The sequence below is a fragment of the Pongo pygmaeus genome, chromosome 16 (assembly GCF_028885625.2).
Source record: "Pongo pygmaeus isolate AG05252 chromosome 16, NHGRI_mPonPyg2-v2.0_pri, whole genome shotgun sequence".
NCBI classification, from domain to species: domain Eukaryota; kingdom Metazoa; phylum Chordata; class Mammalia; order Primates; family Hominidae; genus Pongo; species Pongo pygmaeus.
Window position 1 is genome coordinate 83,470,314 of NC_072389.2, and position 21,969 is coordinate 83,492,282.

Genomic DNA, 21,969 nt, shown 5'->3' on the forward strand with positions numbered 1-21,969 from the left:
AGAATGCCCACTAATTCCCAGTCTGGGCTTCTAGGAGCTGTAGAGTGAGCACACTCAGAACAGATCCCTCAATCAAATTAACAAAACACTGACCTGCCTGCAAGAGAGCAGCGTGAGCCCTGGGGGAGGGGAGTGGAAGAAGGGCCAGAGAAGGAGGCTGCACCAATGCAGAGCCAGGCGGGCCCCCGCCTTCAGAATCTCCCCACGGCTGTCACCATGCCTGAAATGTCACCATTAAAGGGAAACATCGTTCCGCTGGGGTTCGGAGGCATTAAAGTCTCTTATTAAAGTGAAACTATCCCAGAGAGAATCATACCCTCAGTCATTACCCACCTCCACACGTCAGTGGAGGAAGGAGGCAGGGAGGAGGAGGGTGGGTGGGTGGTACCACGTGTGTACTGCATGCCAGACAGCAGTGGCCATGCTGAGGCTCAGGAGTCAGGTGGTCGGCCAAAGGGCGCACAGCTGGTGTGCAGCAGAGCCAAGATTTGAACCCCGGCGCAACAGAACCCAAAGTCAACCTTTCTCCTTCCACACAACTCTAAACAGGGACTATGGTTACCCCTTTGAGGCACCCTCTCCAGCAGGTTAAGACGCTGGCCACACCAACAGCCCTGCTGGGCCCCAGGGGCTGTGAACACCAGGACTAGAAACCCTTCTCAGCACCACACTCTCTGAGCTGTTCCTAAGAGGGCAGTGCCGTCACCCTGCACTCTGACTATGCCGTCCTCCTCCTCCCCTTGGGCCACCAGAGTTTGCCAGTGGGCAAAGGAACCGTCTTTGGAGTCAGATGACCCAAATTCTAATCATGTCCCTCAACCTCCCTGAGCCTCAGTTTCCCCATCTATAAAATGGGGATAGTAGCACCCACCTTACAGTGTCACCACAGGGATTCCATGAGAGATCAGGAAGAAGCCCAGCACAGAGCCTGGCTCAGGGCCCGCCCTCAGGGTAACCTCTGGGTGTGGCCAACCCCTTTGATGCCCTGCAGAGCCCAGGAACCCTGAGGTGGCCCCAGCATAGTGGGCGGGACCAGGACAGCATGGGAAGAAGCAACACATGGAGGAAGGCGGGCCCCTGCCTTTTCCTCCCCACAACCCTGCTCCAGGAAGAGGTCATGGACCCCAGTCCCAGCTCAATTTGTTTTTTTTTCTTTTTCTTTTTTCTTTTCTTTCTTTTATTGGGGGGCGGTGCGGGGGAGAGACAGAGGTTTGCTTTGCTGCTCAGACTGGTCTTGAACTCCTGGCTTCAAGCAATCTTCCCACCTCGGCCTCTTGAAGTGCTGGGATTATAGGCAAGAGCCACGGTGACTGGCCCCTAGCCTTATTTGTTTATTTATTTATTTTCCTTCCTTCCTTCTCTTTCTTTTTTTTTTTTTGGAGTCTCGCTCTGTCTCCCAGGCTGGAGTGCACTGGCGTGATATTGGCTCACTGCAACCTCTGCCTCCCGGGTTCAAGCTATTCTCCTGCCTCAGCCTCCTGAGTAGCTGGGATTACAGGCACACACCACCACGCCTGGCTAATTTTTGTATTTTTAGTAGAGACGGGGTTTCGCCATGTTGGTCAGGCTGGTCTCGAACTTCTGACCTCAGGTGATCCGCCTGCCTCGGCCTCCCAAAGTGCTGGGATTACAGGTGTGACCCACTGCGCCCGGCCCCCCAGCCCAATTTCTATGGGGTCCCTAGAGAGAGGTCTGAGCCCAGCATCACCTACCTGCTCCACTCCAGGCAGGCTACTCTGAGGCCCCTGCCTTTAGCCTGGCCACAGGAAGCACTGTCAGAAAACAAGCCCAATGCCATTCCCCAGGTGGGCCCAGTGAGTACTCAGCACCTCCCGCCAACCCCATCTCCAGGCCTTAAACCTGCCTGAAGCTCTTCCCTGGTTTTATTGCTCAGTCCTTCACATCCTGGCCTCACAGCCCTGGTAAGAAAACAAAAGAGACTCAGCAGGGGCTACCAGCTTTCCCAGACTCTCCACAGCAGAGTGGGTCTGGGTCTCTAACTCCTGACCTCCTTCCTCCAGAGCCACCCTGTGGCCCATGCCATGGACCCTTCTTAGGAATGTGTCATCCCCTTTGCCCACTCCCATGGCTGCTGCGTGGACCGCTCCCTGCTGCCCAGTGAAGCTGCTCCCGCCACCAGACCACCCTCCAACCCCACTCAGCCCTCCAGCTCTCCTAAGGGGTCATCCTCAAATAAGGGGCAGAAGTCAGTTATTGGCCATAGAGTTAGTCAAACATCTTCTCTCTGCCAATAAGCTGAGGGCTGGCTGGGCATGTCCGGAGCCCAAGGGCCAGCTTGAGGGCTGATGAGAGGAAGGAGGGTGCGGGACCGGCCTTTCTGGACAAGGTGCCATGGGGCAGGCCGGCTCTCTCCGATTTAATCCTCCCAGCAGCTCTCAGGGTGGGGGTGGGGAGTGGGTGATAGCACTTTACAGGTGGAGAAAGTGAGCCCGTGAAGTTAAGACACATGGATTTGAACCTGGGTCTGCCTGACTCAGGCTGGGCTCTCTCCATGACTCCCCCACACCCACCCCAGGGGCTGAGTGAACACGTGCCCTGGAGTCAGAGCAGGGGCCACGTCCCAGATGCCTCCCGAGACAGCCTTGCCAATGGCCCCTTCCTCACTGCCCTCAGTATCCACCCCTGAGCTGGGCCCACCCCAGGGTCGGGGGACACCTGCTGCCTTCCCGTGAGGCCGCCTCCTGCTCCCTTCTCTCCCCTACTCTCACTAGCAAATGAGTAAGAAGAATAGCATTACAGTTTGGCTACATGAGAAGCAGAATTAGCAGGATTAAATATAAATAACTATTAAAAGTGCCTTATAATTAAATTCATTTTCCAGTTATTTGTTTTACACACACACAGCCGCCCACACGTGTGCACACATGCACGCGCTCCAGTCCCCAGCTCCACATGGAGTAGGTGTCAGGGCCCCCAGCTGCAAACCAGCCTTCTCCCTGCTGTTGCCTCTTCCTGGGAGTTCCGGTGCGTGCCTGCTTCTCTCCCTGTCTCTCTCTCCCGCCTCCTGGGCCTGCTTCTGGTCTGGTCCACCCACCCAACCCCTTCCAGAAGAATGGATGCCAACAATTACGGCTTTTGCCATCCGCCTGTGCTGAGTCTACTATGAGCCAGACACTTGACACCCTGCACCACCTCCTTTCCACCCAAAGATATTTTTTCACTCAATAAATATTTGGTTGAGTGCCAAGTACTTCATATACATGATCTCATTTAATCCACACAATGACATTTATTCCACCACTAAACAAGTATTAGGTGAGCCCCTACTACGTGCCAGGGCTTGGTAAGTGCCAGAAATACTTTGGCCAATGAGACTGGAGCCTCTGCCTGTGAAGCCTACACTGAAGGGACCCCAGAGTCAGAGACAGGGCCAGTCCAGTGGGAAAGATGCAGCTGGCACCTCTGAGTTGGGGCGAGGAGGAGGTCAGGAAGAACGAGGGCAGCATGGAGGGTATTCCACGGACCATAACCTGCTTGAGGGCCTGAGTATGTACCACCTCTCTCTCTCTGTGTCCAGGGTGGGGCACAGAGTGGGCACGCCATCGTGATTGTCAGCCTAAACTGACCTGAGCCAGGTGTGAGCACAGGTGTGAATCTCTGCCTTTACTCACGCTATGCCCTCAAGAGGCCCCTCTCCCATTCAGGCCTCAGCTTCCTTCTCTGTAAAATGGGAGTCAATCCAACCCGGTCTACCAAAAGTAAGGGAGTGATCCTTGCAGGGTGCCTTGACCTGTGCCTGGCACATGGTAAGTCCTCAGCAAGGCTGGCTGCTTTTAGGATCATTACCTTGGACACCATGACTACTGCTCCTACTATTATCCACCTCGCCTGTGGGGTTCACGAGTCACAGGTATGAGAAATTTAGAATACCAGAAAGCCTCACAGAGATGGGAGTGAGCATAAGACCTGTGATAGTGGGGGGCAATGCCCTGGGAAGAACACAGTGAAAGCCTATAGGGTAGGGGGGACACAGAGAAAGAGCACCTCCAGCCCATCCCTGGAGGACTTCCTGGAGAAGGGTCAGTGCTTCAGGCCTTTCCATTCTGGCCCTCCCTCCTGTGATCACTTGGCCTGATCTTCAGCCCCTGCCCACTAGCCCCAAGGCCTAAACTGTAGGGGAAGGAGCACTTCAAATGCTTTTGCCTTTGAATCCAGCCATTCAACTGGCCCCACTGCCTCCCAGTCCCTGGGAGAAGTTAGGGAAGAAGATCTCACCCTTCTACGGGGTCAGACGGGTGGAGAGCGAGGCACTTGAGCTCTAGATGAACAAGGCCCGAGCCAACAGCAAGGTAAGGCTGTGATCCTAAGTAATGAACATGAAGCCACCCACATTTCCCAAATCCCCCCTGTGTGCCGGGTGCTTTGTTCCGTCATCTCACCAAGCCCAAGAGCCGCCCTCTCATATGTGACCATGCTTCCTTCTTCAGAGGAGGTGACTCGAAACCCAGAGAGTCAGCTGTGTCTTGCCCAAGGCCATGAGGCCTGCAAGTGGCAGGGCTGGGGACAGAACCAGGATCTACATCATCCCAAGGCCTTTCGTTACCCCATGCTGCACCTGTGCCAGGAAAACGCTGCTGGGGGACAGAAGGCCAAGGAGATAGCGTCCCTGGAAAATTTCGGCCCTGCCTGCCCCAGCCCCTCTCATCCTCCCGTTGTCTCCCCCAAGGTGGACTGCCCACCCCACTGGCTCCCCGCAGAGCCCCACCACTCAGCCAGCGACAGGAACCTAACAGTAAAGACTTTTGTCCTAAAAGTAGGCAGCTGAGCTAATTAGCAAAGGCTTTCTCCTTTCCTCGGCGAAGACATTATTTCATTATCCAAAGCCAAACACAGCCCCATGGTGTCCGGCAAACCCGCTCAGGCAGCTGGCAAAAGCAATGCAAATCAATGGGCAGCAAGAGGCCTTCTCCGGCCCAGCGTCCCCACAGGGCTCTGGGGCTCTCTCCCATCTTTTTGACAAATGCCAGGGAAAAGAAAGGAGCCTGTGTTGGATGGGAAAGATTACAGGTTGGGCGATAAGGCACAAAGGCCCCACAGACAACCACAGCTTATTGTCACTTCCAGATGGAATCAGCCAACCCTAGGTAAGGGAGGGAAGGAGAGGTAGGGGCTCGGATTTTGACACCAGAGCTGGCTGTAGCACTGTAGAGCGGAGGGAATCCCACTGTGTCCCTGTGCTGGTCAGCCTTCCCATGTGCCCACAGGACAGAGACCAGCCCCTCATAGGGCACTGCAGACCTTCCCAGGCTCATTGCCACCAGCTGCCCTGAGCCCATTGGATGGACTTCTCACTATCACTCACACACAGACCAGCTTCATTCCAGCCCCTTCTTCAGCAACCAGCTTCCCCCTCCCTTCTGCCTCTCTAGCCTGGGTGCCACTTCCTCCAAGCAGCCTTCCTGACTGCTCCATCCTACAGGGACCTGCTCTGCCTCACATCTCTCAAGTACTTCTCACAGACACCACAAAATCAAGCACATACATACTGTCATATTTGCCATCCCCAGCTCTCTCGCTGTTGTCATGGCTGTGGCTGTTGTTTCATGGGTCCCGCGTGCTGGAGAGAACAGAGACCTGACTGCCTCCAACTATCCTTCATCACCGAACCTGGTATAGAGGCAGGCACACAGTAGGTGCTTGCCCAGTGTTTGCTGACCAAACACTAGGAAGTCCTTCTAAAGCCTTCTTGTAATGCAATGGGGAGTTCAGAGATCAGGGCTGTAGGTCAGCTCTAAAGCTAAGCTTCTGTGGGCCCTTGGATAAGTCACTGGCATTCTCTTGACTTTGGTGTCTGGCTGTGGAAGTAGGGCTTGGGTCAGAATGACCTGTGGAGGCTGTGTTCAGCTAGGAGGGGAGACACTGCGGGCCTGGCTGAGCCAGGCGCTGTTCATGGTGCTGAATCTGGGAGCAGCCCTCCCTGGGGCTGGTGGGCACAAAAGATGAACATCGCCATGGAGACAGAGGACTGGGGGTAGGGGGAGGGAAGTAGGGTGCAGCTGACAGACAGGGTTTATTTGGATTGCTGTTTCTGGGCACTGCCAAGGACTGTCAGCATGGGGCCGCTCGCTTGCTCAGTCTGGTGGAGGAGAGTCAGCCTCAGCCATCAGGGAACCAACAGCCAAAGACACAAAGCCATATTGAGAACATGGTCTGAGGGAGGAGGGGGCTGGAAGCACACGCACACCAAGTGTGCACACACAAACACACACACGATGTTTATCTAAACAACGTATGGCAGAGCCTTACAGGCGTGAAACTTGCAACCCAGAGAGTGCCCTCCTGGGCATTGCCACTCACCCAAAGAGGCAGGGAACCCCTTATGCACCCATTTAACAGAGGAAAAAAGTTAGGCTCAGCTTCTGGATCCTTCCCACTTCCAGTGAGTGAGAAGCTACTGCCCAGTCTCCTCCTTCTCCAAACCTTGCCAGGTGCCTGTCTTCATGAGAGACGAGACAAAGAAGGCATTTGTTGTGGAAAAGCAGGAAACAGGCCCAGGGCTGGGAGAGGGAGTGGGAGCAGGGATGAGGGAAAGGGAGAGCAGAAAGGCAAGGGGGAAGAAAAGGGGGAAAAGGGAAAAGGAAGAAGGGAAAGAGTGGGGAGGAAGGGAGAGGGAGGGAGCAGGAGAGAGAGGATGGAAAAGTGGGAAGAAGGGAAGGAAAAGAGGAAAGGAGGGAGGGAGTGAGGGGGGAAGGGGATGGCAAGAAGTGTGGAGGGAAGGGAGGGAGGGGAGAAGGAAGGAAGGGAGGAAGGGAAGAGCGGAAGGGAGGGAAGGAAGACAGATTCCCCCATTCTTGAGAAGCAGATCTTGGCAGGGCCCTGTGCTGGCCCAGCCACCGTCCGCTTCTGAATAATTTTTCCAGCAGAAACTCCATAATTATGGATAATAACAATCACTCTGATTTGCATGTATTGAGCACCTTTCAGCCCAAGTTCTCCAAGTGCTTTGCCAACATTAATTAATTCATTAGGCACACCCGCCTCCCGGGGACAGGGCGACAGGACGCTCCACCCAACTCAGCACAGCTGCCTCTGGAGTGCGCAGCGGGTGGCAGTCCCAGCCTAGGCTGTGCTGGGGGTTCTAGGGGTGGGGCTCTGAGAAGGAAGAGCCTGCAGAGTGGCCCCCTCCAGCCCTAGGCCCTGCCTCTGGCAACCTCCTCAGAAGTCAGGGCTGCCCTTTGTGCCCCACAGTGCAGCGTCCCTGGCCTGGCCTGTCAGAGGGCCACAGTGAGGGTAGGTCCGGTAGGCAGAAGATGGCCTAGCCCAGCTCTGCCCTCAGTCACTGAGGACCCTGGGAAATTCACAGGCTTCCACGAAACTCAGTGTCTTTCCCTATAAGATGGGGCCTGGTGGTCTCCAGCTCCCAAGGCTGTTGTGAAGCTTGAGGCAGGCAATGCAGGTAAGACACTTTTTGACTTATCTGGGGGCTGTGCACACAAAAGGTATGGCCTCTCCCTCTGCCAGCCACGTCTGTAGGGAAGGAGACTAAGCCACAGATGGATGCACAACTCCCTTGAGGCCAAGGCCTTCCTTCTAGGACCAGACTGGAGCACAGCCAGGTCCCCACTCAGTTCGCTTCAGGAGCGCAGCAACACCCCTCTCTCCAAAAGGCTCTCGGTACTCTGCTCCTGCCCATCCCAGGCCTGGCCCCACGCTGGCCTAGGGGAAGGGAGGTGGCCCCAGGGATCTGATGGGGAAGGAGGAAGCTCCCCAGGCCAGGCAAGGAGTCTTACTCAGAAGAGGGAACTCTGGGGTCAACCGGCTCCAGCCCCAAAGCAAGCCAAATATGAAGTCCTCTCTTCCAGGCCCTCATGGTAGAAATGAGGAAACTGAGGCATGGAGGGGAAGCAGCACAGGCTTTGGCGTCAGACCTGGAATTGAATCCTAGGACCAACATTGATTTGTGCTGTCACCTTGAGCAGGCCACTACCTCCCTGACCCCCCATTTCTTTATCTGTAAAATGAAATAATACACTGGGATAATGTGTGCAGGGTGGCAGACACAGTGCTGCCTGCACTGTAGGGGCTTAGGAAATAGAGTTGCTAACATTGTTTATGTTACAGTTACACCTTCTGGTTAACACCTTCCCAAGGTCACAAGGAAAACTCCATAACCAGACCCCCAGCTGCATTTCAGATATTTCCTGGGCACCTACTATGTGCTGGGCATTCTGCAGCCACCTCTCCAGCTCTGCGCCTTTGTCAGTGGCCCCACCCCACCTGGCTGCCTCCCTATCTCCCCCACACTCCCACCTCCTTCCCGATGCCACACATCTGCCCTTGATGTTTCCTCCTTCCTCCCCCCAGCAAAGCTAAATTCCCCTTCAATCTTCCAAAGGCTGATCCAGCCCAATGTGGTTTAACATTTAACTGCTCCCAAGTTCTTCCTCATCCTGACTCCTCAGTGGGAGCAGGGTCTCCTTCCCATCCTGTCTGGACAGTGTGGCTCAGCAAAGGCTTGCTGGTGGAAAGCACGGGGGCGGCATGGTGTTGAGACCAGGCTAAGGCAGGGCTGGAGAGGCTAGAGAGCCTCAGCGACAGGGAGGGCGTGGGCCCAGGTACACGCAGAAGGGCCAGGCAGGCCCAGGCTAGACCCTGCCCCACCCAACCCACTTTCTTCACTGCAGGGTCCTGATCTCTGCATCCCTCCTCCTGTGATCGCAGCAAATGACCCATCACATGTGGACAATGCTTTACAGTTACGGAGCCCATAACTCTCATTAAGGTCCACAAGGAAGACTGGGCCCAAAAAAGCTCGGACATTTTGACACCCACAGTCAAAAACATGTCCACACACAGAGGAATGACACAATCAAGCATGCATTCTCAGACATACACACAACAAAACACACAGTGACATACACTTACAAATGTGTTCATACATGGTTTCACAATACACTGACATACAATGACAGACAGACACACACATACACACATTCCTGCACACAAGGTACCATAAACATACACATACATACCATCAAGGGAGGGCCAAGCCGGGGGTGGGAGCCCAGGCTCAGCAGCCCTGGTTGGTGAGGGAGTGAACGTGACCATTTTCCTGCATCTGGCATCTAACTGTCTGGCTTTCAATTACTTCTGTACATTTTCATCGCAGTGTTAAGAACATCAACATGCTAACTTGAAAGACAACTGCAAAGGTGTCACTTTAGGAGAACGTGCTCAGGGGAATGACCCTGAACCCCCATGCCACCCACTCTGCCTCCCTAGAGGGCACTGAATGTTCCCAGGTATGTACACCCTGATACTCCACCGCCCCCCAATGCCAATGTGCGCCACCTCGCACACAGACTCATCCACGTTCACACATTCATCCCTCAGGGACACCTTGGAGCTCAGCCTTGGGGAGGGGCCCCCACCTCTGCTGTGCAGGTTTCCCCACCCATACCTTCAGCCCCTACAGTCTGGGAGAGGGAGAGGGGCAACGGGAAATGAAGCCCAAACCTGGGAAGGATCCCACAGTCCTTGGGCAAGGTTAGATGCTGGAGGCCCTACTGCCCCGCTCCTTGGCCAAGCCACCCTGCCTTCCCCTCCCCACCAGTGTCGGTGTCCCTGATTCAAGGGCCACCTCCTCTAGGAGGCCTCTCCGGCTCCTCAGGGATCATCTTGGTTTGACAATTGAGACTTTGATATCTTTGAGACGGGTTTTCTTGGGCAGTCTGCCGAAGGGGCCCAGGCTCTGGTCTGACAGGACAGAGTATCTGAGCCCCCAGAACAAGAGTGGCCAAGGCTGGGCTTGTGAGGCACTGACCATGCACAAGGGTTGACTCCAGCATCATATGGCGGGGGGGGGTCCACTCAGCCGCAGAAATACTGAGGTGGCTGTGGGAGCACCACAGAGGTGGAGGCTGGGCCCCCACAGGCTCACAGGGATTCCTTTCCATTTTCCTGCCTCAGTTCCTTCATTGGTTGATGGGGATACTGTGAAGACCAAGTCAAGGTGTCTTTTAATCTAAAAATATTAATACCACGTAGATGTCAGGGTCTCATGGTATTTTCCTTGCAGGGTTCTATTCCCTCCATGGACCGTGAGCCAGAAAGATGTCACTTCAAGTCCCCAGATAAGAGGAGACAGGGTGCGGGGACAGGGCAAAGAGAGCCAGCAGGGGCAGGGAATTGTCCTAAGGGACAGATGGAAGAGGAGGAGGAGAAGGCAAGGCACCATAGGCCTCCTAGCTTAAGCAAGGGCTGGCTGGAATGCCCCAGAACAGGGGCTCAGTCCCCAGCCCTGGCCCAGGTGCCAGGCATAGGCCCCCCCAATAAGGAGCCCAACCTCCGGCTCATTAGCCCGGACCTGCTCGTTAATCACCGTGGGCCGCCTTTCCCTGCCTCGGCTGTGTCAGGCCATAATAATATATGAAGAACACTCATTTATTCACCAACTTCCCACTCAGGAAAAGATATATGACACTGTAGGAATGGATTTATCCTGACACCCGGCTTTCAGCAAAGTGAGGCTAATTTAAACATTTAAGTCAACGGCTCGCCCCTCCCTCGCCTCCCAATTTTTGTTTTAATGGTGGGAAGGTGAAGGATGGGAGGGAGGTTGAAGATGTGCAAGCCTGCATGGTTTGAGGGTTAGAGGCAAAGGAAAGGAAAAGGGGTCTTAGCCAGGCTCCCCTCTGGTCTCTCCCCTACCGTGCATCTGGGCCTGTCTCTGAAATAAAATCAATGCAACAAGTAGGTACGGAAGAAAGAGCGCTGGACTGGAGGTTGGGAGTCCGGCTTCACCCCTCACTGACTGTGCACCCCGAGGCGGGCACTCCCCATCTGCAGGCCTCCATTTCCTTTCCAGCTTCCAAAGCCAACTCACTTGACCTCTCCTGGGTATTTCCTCTACCCTGTGGCCCATCTGCAAGCTCTGAGAGGAGAATGGCCAAGACAGCCACCCTGCAAGAGAGAGACAGCTGTACCTGGGGCAGTTCAGAGCCAGCAGGGGCAGTCAGGGTGTGCTTCGTGGAGGAGGCGAGGCTTGAGTTTGGGCCAGGAGGACAGCCAAGCCTCGTATTCTTGATGAGCACATTCTCTGGAGTGAGACGCCTGGGCTCAAATCCCTGCTTTCCCATTTACTCTGTGACGTTGGCAAGCTGCTTACCCTCTCTGTGCCTCAGTTTCCTCATCTGAAAAATGATGAGACTGCCTCCTATATGGGGGTCTTGGGAGGATCAGATGGGGCCACCGTCTATGAAAAGCCCCTCACACCATGCTTGGCGCAGAGGAAGAACTATGGCAATGAGAGGATCACCATTGTCAATGAGGGGGTGGCCAGAAGTGGGGGAGGAAAATAGTTGGGTGAGGTCCCGAATCTCCCCAGTGCTATCCCCACTTCAGCCTGGGCCTGTCTGAGGTGTTCCAGAGTGGGGTCCCCTCCACTCAGCCCATAGGGAGCCCACCAGGCCCCTAACAGAGAGAGCACCTGAGACCAAACCATCCCACCCTCCCTGAGTAAGGAGTAAAATCAGGGCTTTCTCTGAAGACCTGGAAAGCACTTAACAGCAGGGCAGGCAAGTAAGTAGCAGGCACCCAGGGGATGGGCATGTGACCTATGTAGATTAAATGCCCATGTGTGTGCAGCCACCCACGCACACGCACACACACACCCACACACTACCTTGCACATAGCTTCCCCTTCCTTCACTGGCCTCTGGCTTGAGGTTACAAGCCCCCTGTGGCCCCCAGCACCCTTGGGCCTGAGAGTGAACTGGCATGGAGGAAACTTCAAACTGGAAAGTCCTGCCCAGATTGAAGGCTGGAGGGCAGCTGGGAGGGAGGCCAGGGGCCCGCAAGGCCTGCTAACTCCCCAACTGCCAGAGCCAACTCAGTCTAAGTGGGCCTGAGGCAGCAAGCTGTGGGCAAGTGTCTCTCAGTTTCCCCACCTGAAAAAAATGGAGCCAATTACACCGACCTCACAAGGTGGCTGTCAACAGTAAGTGAGGTTGTATATCGAAGCACCAGGACCAGTGCCCAGCACACCACAGGTGCTCAGCAAGTGTCACCTTCACCTCGATGCCCCTTCCCCTAACTTCAGAGGTGCAGGGGAGCTGAAAGAAGTATTCATCTCATGCCCAGCTGAGAAAGGAGACCACATTAGACAGTGACACACTGGAGCTGGCGACTGGGGAGAAAGGTGCCAGTTTACATGGGGGCATCTACCTCTCTGTAAATCTTGCTCTCATTGAGTGTCCTATTAAAACGTGTTGATTGGTAATACAGCCGTTTTAATAAAAGAGTCCCTGTGTTATTTTTTAAAGTCAGAACTGAACAAACATGCTGAGCGCTCTGCCCTGGCCACGGCCGTGGGGAGCCTGGCATCTGAGCCACACCCATAACCAGGGCACTACTGCTCACCTGGTGCCAGCCAGGGCCCACCCCGGAGGGAGGGGATGTGGCCTGGAAATAAACTGCCAGGTCTCAGAGCTCCACTCACCGCCTCTCAGAGTGGGCCTGGGTGACGATTCTAAGGAGGCGGCTTCTTTTTCCTCCTTAAAAGACAGCGCGGCAGTGACTCATGCCTGTTTCCCTGCAGCAGCCGTGTTTCTGGTTGTCGTTCCACACACCTGATGACTCTCTCCTCCGTGGTGAAGGTAGCGGGGTGCCTGCCGGGGTTGGGGTAGGGAGGGGAGGGGAACATCTAACAGCCCAGGCTGAATATGGAGAGGCTCAAGGAGGTGGGAGACCAGGGGGCCTCTGGAGTGAGCCCAGCCACTAAGGGTGTCCAGGGTCCCATCCCCCAGCCCCACCAGGCTTCAGTCCCTGTCTGCAAATGCAGGGGCTGAACCAGCAACAGGGGTTACGAACTGAGCAGTAGAATGTTTTGTTTGGCCTGCTCAGTGGTCTTTTAAAAGATTAGAATCAGTTGCCAACTTTTGCAAATTACATAGAAATCTGGATTTCTGGTTTCTCTTGGAAAAGTTGAATCTGGCCACACAGGGCCTGCATTTATTTCCACATGGTAGCAATCTGCTGGGGCTGATGGGTGGCCCTCCAGTTATCCACAGTCCTTATCAACCTACTTTGCTCATTTCCAGCCCCTTTGCCTGGCCCCCGGGGCATCTGAGTTTGAGACCCATAGGCTAGCCACTCATTGGGAGCCAGCCTCCAGTTCTGAGGTTCCAAATATCTAAATCTCCCCCTGTGTCCTGCCTGGGGCTGGAGGAATTGGGACACAGGAGGAGGAATAAGTGAGTACATCCTGGCTGCTGGGAAAGGAGGTGAGGGTAATAGGACTCACCACTGGGCCCGAACTGGGAATATGGCCAGAAACAGAAACCACAGAAATTTGCTAAAAAGCTTCATTTTGTGTGATTGTTAATAAGTATCTTTATTTTTATTTTTATTTTTATTTTTATTTTTTGAGACAGGGTCTCACTGTGTCACCCAGGCTGGAGTGCAGTGGCATGACCTCAGCTCGCTGCAACATTTGCCTCCCAGGATCAGGTGATTCTTTCACCTCAGCCTCCCAAGGAGCTGAGACTACAGGTGCATGCCACCATGTCCGGCTAATTTTTTTTTTTTTGTATTTTTAGTAGAGATGGGGTTTTGCCATGCTGCCCAGGCTGGTCTCGAACTGCTGAGCTCAAGTGATCCACCTGCCTCCCAAAGTGCTGGGATTACAGGCGTGAGCCACTGAGTTTGGCCCAAGTATCCATTTTTAATTCACACCTTTTTATTAAACCAAAAATTTGCTCCAGTGCATTGGGTGGGGCAATACATGGACCCACCACCAAATTGTGAACACAATGCAAATTGTGAGGAACAAGGCCACAGCAGCCCAGTCCACAGGCACAGGACCACTGCAACCAAAGGCTGTCCTTACAGTCTTGCTGATGGCGCAGGAGTCGGGACAGACATTCTTTATTTTCATATTTGGGGACATAACAACCAGTTTAAAGGGCTGAGTTGTAATTGTTCAAATACACGTAATGGGCTAAAGGGCTTTTTTCTCCGTGATTGTGCTCCTTTGAGTTAAGATGTGTAGACTACAAATGCCATTAATCTGGTCCAAGTCAGGTACAGGACATTCCAGGTAAATCATCTCCCACCATAACTAAGTGCTCAAAGGAGAGATTCCGACAGGAGTTGCAGAAGAAGGGCCCCAAGGGCTGGGGAGCCAAGGCAGCTTCTCAGCTTCAGGGACATGGAGTGGAGTCCCCTCACTAGGTGTCTGTAGCCTCTTTGCAAAGGTCCCCTCTCCAGGGGAATGGCATCAGAAGAGATGACCCAAAGGAGCTCATTGAGGCCCTGTCACATGCCCAGCCCCTGGAGCCTCCATCCCTGGCATATAGCCTCTTTGAGCCTCAGTATTCCCATCTGTGGAGTGGACATGAGTGATGGAGTGAGGCCTGGATGTGATGTGCAACTCCACGACAGGCCCTGACCCTTTCTGGCCCCATGTCTCCCATCTCTAAAATGGAGCTTTATGACCTCTTGGGTCTTTTGAGACCTAGAGTTTGATGATTCGGCCCTTAATTCACCCTGGCAGGTTTGGCTGCGGCCAGAACAGCCTGAGGCTTCCTGGTACTTGAGGGTGAAAGAGAACAAGGAGAAGCAGAGGCAGCATTAAGCAGTCCTTGCTGGGTGAAGGCACAGTGGACCGAGGGGTGGGTAGAAGCTGTGGCATGAGGACAGTGTGTGCAGGCCAGTCTTTTAGGTTCCTGGTTATGGTGGTCAGGCCTGGAGGGTGGGGCCATGGCACATACCAAGCACATGTGTGTGTTATGCTCAGAGACTCAAATGCAAGAGCAAAATACAGAGTCTCATAGCTCCAGAGGAGCAGGCCGTGGAGAAGCCTCCTCCAGGAAGCCTATCCTGACCACCTTCTTCCCTGGATTGAGACCAAAGACCCAAATCAATTCCTAGCCAGGCCCTCAGAGTAAGATGGTGTGAGGTCCTGAGAGGAGCAGATACCTGCCCAAGGCCACTTGGTGGCCCTGGGCAGAGCCAAGGCTCTCTGAGGAGGCCCCTAAACTCCTGGGCTTCAAGGCTAAGAGATCTGGATTAGACAGGGAAGCACACAGGGGTTGAGGCTTTGAACACCAGGTCTTTGGCCAAGCAGGACCACCCTCCACCCAAACTCTCAGCCTCCTATCTATCCGGTGAATACTTTTCCATTTTCAACACTCAGTCCACAGATCACCTCCTCCATGAAGCCTTCCCTGACCTACCACCCGAAGAGACAAACCACTTCCCCTTTGGGACTACTCGTGCCTGCCAAGCAGCCTCCCACACCTCTTCCCTGCCCCAGGGCCTTCGCTGCAATACATACTTACAAACCCACCTCCTTACAGGGCAGGGAGCTCCCTAAGGGACTGGGGCTGATTGCCCTCTGTCACCCCAGCACCAGCTCCAGGACTGTGCCTGGCACATAGTAGGTGCTTACCAGATGTCTGAGGAACAAATGGAAGACCAAAAATGAGGAGCCATCAGAGAACTGCCGAGAAAGGGAGCTACCCACCCCACCCTCGCCCGGCTGGTGGAAGATGCAGAATTAAGCACAAGTTATAATTAAGACGGGATGTTTGAAGAGAAACATAATCCCCGTTTCTGTGGGATCGGCGGGCACAACAGTAATTAACGTCTCATTAACATTCGCCTAATTAAGCAGTTTATGAAAGTGTATGGATTTACATACTGCCACGCCAGGCTCGCTCAGGCGCCTCAAAATTAACCCCTCAGGCCTGGGTATGCCCGGAGGTAGAAGGCCAGCCTGGGGTCTGGAGAGGAGGAGGGACAGGGATACAAGTGAGAAGAGGCTGGGGATAGGGATGGCCCCCCGACTCTGGGGACCCAGCACCTCCCCCAGCCCTCACCCATCCCCCTCTCCCCAGTCACTGGACCAAGGTCAGTTTCTCAAAAAGGGCCTTTTACAAGGAAATGAAGGGCACCGGATCCCCCTCTACCACCCCTGCAGGCTTTGCCCACCCCCCACTGACTGACCCTCGAGTGTCTCCCCAGGCAGCCCACTGCTCTGTCGTTCTCCCGGGTGCCCACCCTTCCCCCATAGCTCTCCTCAGGGAACAGATCTTCCACCTGGGAGCACCTTTCTGGCTTCAGGAACTCTTACCTGCATTATCTAACTCGGCCCTCCAGCTCCTCGAGGGCTGCATCTGCATCATTCCCTTTCTATCCAGGAGGAGACAGGCTCAGAGAGGTCCAGAGCCTGCCTGAGGGTCCGGAGCTGTTAAGAGGCAGCACCCAGGGCTCTGTGATCCCAAAGCCCCTCCCACTTCCCCAGGCGGCACAAACACCCCATTGCCAGCAAAAACACAGGGCTCCTGCCGTGGGAAAAGGTGGCTGCTCCTCCCCCCTTCCCCTGGACACTAATTAACCACCCTCCCCCGAGCCTCCTCAACTCCCAGCCCAGACACCTCGGCTGGAGCTAAGCTTGAATCAGTCACCTGTGACTATGGTGGGAAGCCTCAGTTGTCCAAAGAAGAACAAAGAAAGGGGCCTTTTAGGAGGGTGTCAAGGATCAAGTAACACATTTTCCCCATAGCACTTTGAAGCCTTGTGCACTGTACGCATTTGAGTTGTTCATTAATTATCCCACTCCTGATGCCCACTCCGTCTGCGTTCATGCCTACCATATGTGCACCTGGGATGCCTGTCATCTCTCTGCCCCTTCCAAGGGCAAATTAGGACAACTTTTCTCAGTGATAATTTAGCAATATACATCAAGAGTCTTAAAAATGCTCATCCCCAACAAGTAATAAAAAGCATAAGCCATAAAGGTGAGAAATTTGACTTTGTTACCATTTAAATCATCCATTCAACAAAAGACATTACAACGGGAAAAGACAAGCCACAGACGGACCAGAAGAATATACCTGCAGCATATATAGCTGACAAAAAAAACTGTTTCTAGGCTATATAAAGAATTCTGCAAATCAATAAGAAAAAGACAAATCACCCACTTTTTTTAAAAGGCAAAGAATAGGAACAGGCAACTGGCAGAAGAGGAGCGCTGAAGGGCCAATAAACACATGACAAGCCTTGCCGAAGCTCAGCAGAGTTCCGAGAAATGCCACAATCCTTCACTCATTAAGTTGGTGGACAGCTAAAAAGCCAGAGAGTGCCAAGCATCGTTGGAGCAACACCAACTTATCATACATTGCTGTTGGCCATGGAAAGTGCTGCACGCATTGGGGAGAACGATTTGACCTTATCTTGTGAAGCTGAAGATACATGTATCCTACCACAGAGCAGTTCCACTCCAAGAGTCTCCCACATGCACAAGGGGGATGTCCACAATGCTCACGGCAGCCATGTTTGTAAGAATGAAAAAGGGGAATGCTGTGGATATCCACCAGCAGGAAAGGTGCAGATGAACCACGGCAGATTGAAGGCATGCATTGCATTTACCTCCACTTCCTTCCAAAACCCCATCACAACAGTGAAGAATCTTTTCTGTGCATAAATCCACAAGGACCAAGAATGAAAGAAGAGGAAACAGCAACAGGGTTTTGAAAGTTGGAGAGCAGATGGATGAATGGTGATTTGTTTGGCAGAACTGGGAAAGCAGGCCTGGCGTGGTGGCTCATGCCTATAATCCCAGCACTTTGGGAGGCCAAGGCGTGCAGATCACTTGAGGTCAAGAGTTGGAGACCAGCCTGGCCAACATGGTGAAACCCCGTCTCTACTAAAAATACAAAAATTAGCCAGCCGCGGCAGTGCACACTTGTAATCCCAGTTACTCTGAAGGCTGAGGCATGAGAATCACTTGAACCCAGGAGGTCAAGGCTGCAATGAGCCGAGATCGTGCCACTGCACTCCAGCCTGGGCAACGGAGCGAGACTGTGTCTCAAAAAAAAAAAAACAAAAAACAAAAAACAGAATTGTGAAAGCAGAGTCCTAAGCCCCTCTCCTATTAACTGGTAGAATCCAGGCTTGGGAACTGGTGGTGGCATCAGGCACCCCTGGACACAGGAATGAAAGACTGCTTGGAAGTCTGTATAAGAAGCAGACAGATCCCAAGGAGCTCCTTCTCTACCTCTGCCCAGGGAAGACTGGTAGTGAGTTTTTTCCAGTGGAGAGGATCAAACTGAGGGTCTCTGGCCTGGAAGGCACGCAGCCCACCCAGCCTGGGTGGAGAGTGGGGACCCATACTGAAAACCGAAGAAGTAGTTGAGTTTGTATACTGAATTTCAGGTCCAGATCCCAGCCTTCCTCTCCCACTCGCTCCAGGAGAATTAGAGTTCTTCTAGGAGACGCTGCCATCGGGGCTTCCCCGTGAACTGGCCCAGGAAGATCAGCCACAGGGCAGCCATGGTTGACAGGCCCACCCCTGCACAAGGGACACCACCCTTTAGCACCCCACTTCTAAATAGGAACAACCCACAGAGCATCGTCAAGCATTTGGATGTCAGCTCCACCAGCTCAGGGACTTCTGACCATTTGTTCAGGGCTAGAGAATGGAGCTGGCACACAGGTGGTACTCAATAAATGTTTGCTAAGGGAATTAACTGAGGGAATCTCTAATATGAAAGACAGAGTCCCAAACAGGGAAGCAAACAGAAACAAAAGTGCAATGTGAGAAAAACAAGTGGTTGGGTCAGCCAGGCATGGTGGTGTGCACCTGTAGTCCCAGCTACTCCAGAGGCTGAGGCAGGAGGATTGCCTCAGCTTGGGAGATAGAGGCTACAACGAGCCATGACTGCACCACTGCACTCTAGCCTGGGTGACAGAAGGAGACCCTGTCTCAAAAAAAAAAAAAAAAAAAAAAGAGAGAGAGAAAAGAAAAGAAACAGGCAATGCAGACAGAAGGAAACTTAAAAAAAAAAACTATCCTTATTTTCCACAAAAAACCCCAAAATACGGTATCCATGAATAAGAACTGATTGCAATATATTTTAAAGAGAATTGATATGATTTGGCTCTGTGTTCCCACCAAAATCTCACCTCGAATTGTAATCCCCATAATCCCCACGTGTCAAAGGCAGGACCAGGTAGAGGTAATTGGGTCATGAGGATGGCTCCCCCTTCATTCTCGTGTAGTGAGTGAGTTCTCATGAGATCTGATGGTTTTATAAGCATGTGGCATTTCCCCTGCTTGCACTCACTCTGTCCTGCTGCCTTGCGAAGAAGGCTGACTTCTGCCATGATTGTAAGTTTCCTGAGCCCTTCCCAGCAATGCAGAACTGTGAGTCAATTAAACCTCTTTCCTTTATAAATTACCCAGTCTCAGACATTTCTTCATAGCAGTGTGAGAATGGACCAATACAAGAATATTCACCAAATAAAAAAGAATCTTTGAAATGTAATATTGATAAAGCAGAATTCTTTTAAAAATCCATTGGAAGGACAGATTGATAAAATTGAGATTTCCTAGAAAGAGGAGAAGAAAGATTTTTTTAAAAAGTGATAAAGGAGGGAAAAGATAAGGGAGCCAGAGTTCCCTCCAGGAAGCACAACGTCTGGTTAACTGGGGTTCCAGAAAATGAGAAGAGAAAAACACAGAGGTTATGAAACATGAAAGGAGGAATTCAAAAACTTTTCCAGAGCAAAAAACATGGATTTCCAATTTGACCCTCATCAAGACAGAGCACACAGTGAATTATCAGAACACGGGGAGCAAGAGAAGGTTCTAGAAGCTTCCAGAAATAAAAATTCCCAGTAGCTTGCAAAGAATCAAATGTCAGAGCAACTATGATTTCTTAACACCAGCACTGTAAGCAATGACTTTAGAGAGAGGGGCACCTTTAAAATTCTGGAGGAAAAAAGATCTCCATCTGGAATTCTACACCCAGTCAGACTGTCAGGATTCAGGAAAGAATGAAGAAGTTTTCAGATATGCAAGGTCTCAAAAATGTACCTCCCAGGCAACTCTTCTGGAAGCTATTAGAGGGTGTGCTTCACAAAACGGGAGTGTAAACCAAGAGGAAGACGTGGGGTCTAGGGAGCAAGAGGGCCAATGCAAGAGTGGTGAGAGGAATCCCCAGGGTCATGGAGATGGAGTCCTGCATGTCTGCTACACAGAGGATGTCAAAATAAGCCAAATCAGAGCAGCTCAGACGCTCAGGGAGAGAATTTCTTCAAGAAGATAACATTGGTACAGGCTTTCATGTATTATGTTGACAGGAGTTGTACTCAACTGGGGAAACTTGGGAACCGAATTAGTGATTTTCAAAAAGTCTCTCTCCACCCCCGTAAAAAGACAGTCATTAACTCCGGGGAAAACCGAGTTGTCAAGAAAGGAAAAGTAATCAGAGTACATTACATAGCTCAGCCAATCAAAAATGTGGGTGAGTGGGGTGGAAGCTAAATCCTCAGCCTATATAGTAAAAGTCAATAGTTGATGCCTGAAAAAGGAAAACCAAAAAGCAGCAAATAAGCCAGTTATTTAGAAGTAGGGAAGTAAACACTCAAACAATCCACAAAAATTGTTGGAAGAGGTTGCTCCAGAGGAGTAGCAAACGGCCCCGGGAAGGACAGAAGACGGTGGGTTTGTGACAAAGCAACACAGTGGCCTCCCCTCCCCTCTGTGGGGCCACCCCAGGCTCCTAAACACCTGCTTTCCTGCCCTAACCTGCAAATGTTCACTGTCCTGTGTACACTCACCTACCAGGACCCCAGCCTCCCAGCAGCCCCTGCCTCCACCCCTGCGGGGTTTCCAGGGAACACCTGGGCCCCTCCCCTCCCTTCCCATAAAAGGGCCAGATGGAGGGTCCCCTGGGCAGACAGGAGGCCCTCAGCTTCCTCCTCCCTGATTGGTGCCTCCTGAAGGTGGGAGTCTGCCCCCGCCAGAGGCCTCCTGAACTTTTCTTTCTATTTTTCATGGAACAAATATTTTTCGAGTGCCTCCTCTGTCCCAGGCACTGGGGACAAGACTACAAAAAAGGCGGCCGGCCGCAGCCTCTGTCCTCACATTAAGCAAATAAAGCAATAAATATATATTGTGAGGACCGCCACGAAGGAAGAGAACCAAGTCTGTAAGAGGGGAGCCCTGGTTTACTCACAGGGACACTGGGGGGCAGGCTGGGACAGTGACAGAGACCTGCGTGTCTGGACTTGGAGGAGGGAGGAAAGGAATATATGGGGGAGAGAGGCTCATGAGTGTCTCTACCCCCACTCTGTCCCTACCCCCTGGCTCTGTCTCTCTTCCCTTCCTTTGCTCCCCACCCCGCTCGGCAGCCAAGCCCTGGGCCTGTCAGAGGACAGCAGGAGAGAAAAATTCACGACCCAGCCCTTTAATGGAAATCGATGCCCACTCGCCAGGGTAATCTACACCCTGGATTCATCCCCCACTCAGGGCAGATGAGGCACTGCAGCCTTGTGGGGCAGCAGGGGTGTGGCCACAGGTCCCCCTGCCTGGGGTTTCTCTCAGCCCACTGCAGCCCCATCACTGCAGGGCCTTCTGCCCTGTCCCCTCCATAGAACCCTGCTGTCATCCCAGCCTCCACTGCCCAGGACCCTTCAATGGCTTCCACTGCTGTCAGGGACAATTTATGGGCCCTGGTGTGCAACCCTTACCTGAGTCTCTGGCCTCTCTGCTCCAGACCCTGGCCGCAGCCAGCACCAGGCCAGGCTCAGGGCCACAGAGCCAAAGAAGAGGCTATCAATGACAGGGTGGGGCCCAGGGTGGGAAGCCCCCATTGGCTGCCTCAAGGCAGCAAAGGCCTCCAGCAGAGCTGTGCCAAGGCTGAGGCTTAGATGAGCAGAAATTTGCCAGGAGCTCAAAGAGAGGAAGAAAACCCCACTCGTCCCATCCCCACCTCTGGCAGGGCCACCCGCCTTCTCCTACCTACCCACAGTAATTATCTTCAAGTCCCGCCAAGGTCCCCCACCAGCCTCCCCTGTGACTGGGCCCTTTCTTGCCTCCCGCTCGCACACCCTGGGACGTGCTCTGGCAGATCTGATGGCTGATGGAGTGGTCAGCGTCAGCCAGGGAGTGAGAAGGCACGTTCCCATGGGAGGAGCTATCAGGGTCTGACTCTCCCC

General features: G+C 53.1%; 1 protein-coding gene across 7 annotated transcripts in view; it reads right to left on the bottom strand.

Moving 5' to 3' along the window:
- LINGO1 (leucine rich repeat and Ig domain containing 1) overlaps positions 1–21,969 on the bottom strand; it is a 208,870-nt gene that overhangs the window by 136,783 nt on the left and 50,118 nt on the right. Inside the window, exon 1 of one of the 7 annotated variants that reach the window (XM_063652802.1) lies at positions 12,461–12,476. The exons of the other annotated variants lie outside the window; for them this stretch is intronic. The gene's annotated coding sequence lies outside the window, so the exon portion shown is untranslated. Of the gene's footprint in view, positions 1–12,460; positions 12,477–21,969 lie in introns of those variants that run through there. 7 annotated transcript variants of the gene reach the window in all.